Source organism: Miscanthus floridulus, chromosome 19 (genome assembly GCF_019320115.1).
Source record: "Miscanthus floridulus cultivar M001 chromosome 19, ASM1932011v1, whole genome shotgun sequence".
NCBI lineage: Eukaryota > Viridiplantae > Streptophyta > Magnoliopsida > Poales > Poaceae > Miscanthus > Miscanthus floridulus.
In genome coordinates this window covers 75,087,415-75,093,496 of record NC_089598.1, presented here as the reverse complement: position 1 = coordinate 75,093,496, position 6,082 = coordinate 75,087,415, and the positions used below count along the sequence as shown (strand labels likewise).

Below are 6,082 nucleotides of genomic sequence, written 5' to 3'. Positions count from 1 at the left end.
GGACTTTTATTTGATTCTACAAATTGAGTTAGACTGGATTTTCTTATCATGGCAAGTACATTTTAAATTAAAAACCCAAGAAACTCATTTCGGAAATTTTTCTTAGGCTTAAATCGCGGTGCTAAACAAGCTCGTAACACCAGGGGTGTTACAGCTGGTTGGCCCTGCAACTGTTGATTGTTCCGAGGCAGGGGCAACTGGATCTGCTCTTGTCCACGCTGGGTCAGTGGGGGAGCCATTGGCTCCCCCGCATGCCTTTCGTTACTAGCAGCCGATGGCTGTAGTTCCTCCGTCGACACCGTGCTTCAACAAGAAACAATAAGTTAAAGAAGAAAACTACCATACCGAAGCAACATAGCAAGTAAACAAGGTACTTACAACTGTGACTCCTATTGAGCAGCTCAGAACCGGCGCCCCTGCATGCTACCCGTTGGCCCATCACCCGAACCGCTCAACAACTCCATCGCCGCCACCAGAGTCATCCGCGCGGTCTCGAGGACTGCGGTGGCCACTTGTGTTGTTACCACAGGGGGTACAACCATGATCTTGGGTGCTTCAACAGGCACTCAGGCTATTGACGCTGGCGCCACATGAGTCGTCGCCGCTAACGACGCTCGAACACCGCCGGGCATCGTCGCCATGGCCTACCATGTCTGTCGCATCTCACGGGTCTCTGCTCTGGTTGGCACGGCCGATGGTGGCATCCCATCCTCAGAGATGGTGGTGTTGCCAACCCATCGTCATCCGACGAGCTTGAAACCACCATTCGCCATCTTTGTCGGGTGATGTGGTGCAGGCGCGAGAGAGAAGACGAAGAGGTGGAAGCAAGGTGGAGAATGTGCGCTGGGCCTGCGACACTTTATGATGGTTCGACCCCTGACCCTTTGCCTTATAGGGATTTTGGGAAATTGCACCTATCCCGCTGCATTCCCTCCTAAAACCGCCGCATGCTGATGGGCCGCCAAAGGCTCAAGGTGGGCTGTGGCGTTAAATCACGTGGAATGTGGAACGATGAAACGAATCTCTAGACTCAGTGCTGGATTGACAGAATTCGTTATGCATCTACGCCTAGATATTTTTCTTTGACCCCGCTACAAGATCCTTCATCATCTTTCAACAGGTTTGGGGACTAAGTGTGTACACTTCACCTTGCAGTGAATGTACTAGTTCCTCGATTTCCCGATCTTTCGGCAATGATGGGGACTGCATATTTTTCTTGGACCCTACTTCAAGATTCCTTCATCATCTTCCAGCAGGCTCGGGGACTACATTGTGTACAATGCACCATGCGGTGCATGTACTTTTTCTTCTTTACGGTGCATCGACTTCATCAAGTCTATTCTTATGCTCTACCTTGATGACCACGTCGTAAAGACCATCGCAATTGGCACTTAAGTGTGTACACTTTACCAACCAAGACTTCAATTTTTTTTTACTTGAGCCCCTTACATCTTTATGGCAAAACACAACTTCGAGTGAGTCCGAGCTTGACGCTCAGTTAAACTGGTCGGACGCCAATCTCAGCGGCTCAGATACCCACCTCGACAGCTCAGACACTTGCTTCAACAGCTTGGCCCCTATTTAAACTGGTTGGAAGACTAATCCAGATGAGTTGCTGCAAGTTGGATAGCTCGAATAGACGCAAGATGGTGTTGCTTAGCGGATGCAAGGTGCTTGGGGACTAGCTGTGGGGGTATGACCCCTAATACCCGCGAGACTCCACATGGGCCGAGTCGCTAGGAGAGGCCTAGCCTACAAGACTATGCATGGGTGCGCCACCGGTCGGGGCCCATCTCGCAAGACAATGCCATACGAAGTATGCCGCAGGAAGGCGTGCTTCACAAGGCAACGTAAAGATTATCGGTGATCGACAAAATCTGCTCGAATATGATAGGTATTATACGATCTGTAACTTCCTATCTTATAAACCAATCAGAATAAAAATAGCCGATCTGTAACCCTACCTCACAAGCTATATAAGGCGGGTGGGGACCCCTCGTTTTTATTGAATCATACGTAATGCAAACCACACAGACACAGGACGTAGGGTATTACGTCGAGTTGACCGCTTGAACCAATCTAAATCGTTGTATCTTGCATTCTGTGTCACCATCTAGTTCCCTCACGCGCACCTCCACCGATTCATCTACTACCGTGGGCATACCCCTCGATAGACTGTCAGACGTATTTCGTCGATAGACATGCTTCAGCCGAGGGGTCTCGGACTGTCCAGGCTTGAGGGCCAGACTGTCCGCAAGTATGGACACCTAGCAGCAGCAAACACATAGAAACAAGCTCGACTCCTGCACTGTCCGAGGATCACTAGCGGACTGCCCGCGAATCGCGAATCAACAAGAACAGAGTGCCCGAAAAATCGCCTCCAACCAAAAATCTCCCGATTTACGGCCAAATCAAAACCAATTGTACCAAATTGTAACCTCATGGTCACAAGGCAATAGGTGGGCTACCCCTAAGAGATCATCACCCAATTTGAAGCCAATCAATGGAAAATTGGATGAACGCGAAAAACACCGGTTTTCTCCCCAAAAGCTTGATTTGCCCTGATATATGAACTCGTGATGATTCGGTCGAAATCCTTGGGTGGAAGGGATCAACTCACGGCCTAGTTCATCTCAAATCAAAAGGAACGAATCAAAATGCTCTCAAAATGACGAATCGAGCCAAGAAAGAAAGGGGGAAAAACAAGAACGCGAAGAACACGAAAGTGATTTACAAAAGCATATCACAAAACGAATCCTGAAGGACGCGAGGAGGTTAGGGCCTCCATTCCCAACAAAAATCATATGTTCAATTAGACCGGGACACTAGTTCATCGGTGGACCTCTTGAGAAGAACCTAGAGGTGGGAGGAAAACCTAGAGAGAGGTGGAAGAATGAAATGACAAGAGGTGAGGGAGATTGGGGCTCCCACATCCATATTTAATAGGACTATTACACAATCCCAAACACAACCCTAAATATTTTGAGTCGAGCCATTTAACCCGAGGGCGTTATGGTCCAACCCGAGATAGTCTTCATCCGACGATCACCACACCCTTCATAAGATAGCTTCGCCTCGACATGAACTCCTCGATGCTGCCACGTGCCGTCTGTTCCTCCTCAGAACCTCCGCCCAGGTTTTGAGGCCAAACCCACAAAACCATCACCAGGTGGTTTCGAGGCTCAACCCACCAAACCGCCGTGAGTAGCGTACTTCATACGCGTCCCCCACCACTCGACGCGTGTAACCTCCATCCTCGACCGTTCGGACGCGAAGTCTTCCAGAACCTCGCTCGACTTGCGCGTCCGACGTCTTGACTCGGTCAACACGATCACTCTCATGTACACTTACGCTTGTCATGTCGCCAGATGTCAGCCACCATGGTTAGTCACCCGACCTCCTGGCCCCTCAGTCCAAGCCTTACGTCCGTCCTTCACCGCTCTCGGTCTATCGGCACGGCATATCCCTACTGGACCTTCACATCGCCATCGACCACCGCCTCCGAGCTCCATACCTACTCACCGCAAGCCAAGAGAGACATATTGCACAACCCAACTCAAACTCAACCCATCACTCATCACATGTCCAAACCACATGGACACGTATCTGTTCGCACCTCCGTTATCCTTTCCGGCGAAGTCCAACCAAACATGAACCTACGTGATCTGTTGGCAGTGGGAAGCATTTACGCGGAAATAACGCCGAACCAAACAGCACGTGAATGTGATCGTTTCTGCGCCAGACCCGACCACTGAAAGGGAACACTGAAAGCGAACAAGGCCACGGTGCTCCTACACATACACTGGGCCTCTATCGTGAAGGCCCAACGGGCTTACGCTTCAACAGTTTGCTGCCACATTTGTGTGGAAAATCAGAGAAACCCTGTGTGTAACAACGTGAGGTTCAATCATGTTGTGGCATCACCATCTTGAGATCCTAGATTGTAGGAAGCTGATGTTATAAGAGTCACACAAGTTTAAATTTCAGTTACTTCTTATGTGATAGAATGTCAAATGACAATACTTGTCATCTAGCACTAGCCCAAACAATATTGACCATATATGACATGCATTGTTTACTTAAATTTATTCTTTTAACATGTTTTCTGCTTTAAATTAATGATAACTCAATCTTACGTACTTGAAGTATCCCATGTTTATGGTAACAATTGCTGAACTGCCATGTAGAAATAATAACTTAGATCTAGTGATCATGTGACATTTGATGGGACCATTAAGTGGATTTGAAGTACTAGACTTTATTTTGTTGGCTCTAATATTAGGTAAAAAAAATTCTCTATGCCATTGAAAGACCACATTGTTTTTGACGTGCGATAAGTTGTCCAAGACCGCAGCACCGGCAACAATTACAAGGCGAGTTGTTAGTTGCATTGTTGGGCTCTATTTGGTTAGTCGTGCTCTGTGTTGCAGTCCAGAGCGAGTGGAATTGCTGAGTCGTTAGTTGGGCCGTTGTTTCTACAAGGTTGATTCAGAGCAGCAATGTTTAAGCAAGTAGTCGTGGTCGTCGCTGTGCATTGTGATTTGTGAGGCAGTCTAGTGCAAGTTGTTAAGATACTTAAATATATTGTAATCACTATGACGAGATTGACTTGCACTGGTTTAGGATATATAAGGCTGCAGAATATATTGTTATACTTTTAGGAGGATAATTTCCTTGTAAATAGGATCTAGACTTTTCTATTACCGGCAAGTAATCTCGGCAACATCTTGTAAACCACGTCAGGGGTGTTTTCCTGGCCTATATTAACATGCAGGCGGGCGCGGCAAAGGTGCGATGCTTCAATACCTGGAATTCTCACATGGTACCAGAGCCTCTTCTCTAAAAAAAGAGAGAGAGAAAAGAGAGTTGTGAGATAACGATCCCATATACACCAATTCTCATGGCGAGTTCATCCAACAGTCTCATCGCCACGAACGCCATCGGTCATCCCATGACTGAACGGCTCACCAAGACGAACTATCCGTTGTGGAAGCTTCAGGTCCTTCCTGCGCTTCGTGGTGCCCAATTGATCGGGTACGTTGACGGCACGGTCCAAGCTCCAGCCGTCGAGATCGATGATGACAAAGAGAAGAAGAAGGTGCCGAACCCTGCATACGTACTGTGGCTAACACAAGACCAGCAGGTCTTCAGCTACCTCGTGTCTTTGCTTTCTCGTGAAGTGTTGACACAGGTCGCGACATGCACTTATGCTGCACAATTGTGGAAGGCGTTGGAGGACATGTATGCCTCCCAGACGCGTGCACGGATTGTCAACACTCGGATCGCGCTGACGATGACTCAAAAAGGCAACATGACGATTGTCGAATATGTCGGCAAGATGAAGACGCTCGTCGATGAGATGGCCACCGCCGGCAAGCCTATTGATGACGAGGAGCTCGTGAGTTATATCATCACAGGCCTTGATCTGGAATATAATCCAGTTATCTCTGCAGTCCTTGCTCGTGTTGAACCGATCACGGTCAACGAATTGTACACGCAGTTGACAAATTTTGAGCAGCGTGTTGATCTCTGGCATGGGGGGTCGCCCTCTTCTGTTAACACGGCCCCGCGCCGTGGCCGCGGTGCTGGCCGTGGTGCTGTCCGTGGTACTGGTGCTTGTGGAAGAGGTGCCAACCGTGGACGTGGAGGCTTCCCAGGCAACAACAACAAGAATCGGCCTGCCAACAATTTTGTCAACAGTAACGGTGATAAGCCCATGTGCCAGGTCTGCTTCAAGGAAGGTCATACTGCTGCTGATTGTTGGTACCGTTACGATGAAACTTATGTACCTGATCAGAGGCTTGTTAATGCTGCTACGTCATCATATACTGTGGATACCAATTGGTATGCGGATACAGGAGCTACAGATCACATCACGGGCGAGTTACAGAAACTAACCACCCGTGATAGGTATACCGGAGGTGATCAGATTCATACTGCTAGTGGCGCAGGTATGAACATTAGTCATGTTGGTCAATCTATTCTTCATACCCCCGATCGCAATCTTCACTTGAAAAATAATCTTCATGTTCCAAATGCTAAGAAAAATTTAGTTTCAGTTCATCGTTTTACTACTGATGAT

General features: G+C 48.1%; 1 non-coding gene across 1 annotated transcript; it reads left to right on the top strand.

The window, feature by feature from the left end:
- Positions 1 to 5,377: 5,377 nt before the first annotated feature.
- On the top strand, positions 5,378 to 5,516 carry LOC136530129 (small nucleolar RNA Z247). The gene has a single exon (XR_010777624.1). It is a non-coding gene; the product is annotated as a small nucleolar RNA Z247 (small nucleolar RNA).
- The last annotated feature ends 566 nt before the right edge of the window (positions 5,517 to 6,082 follow it).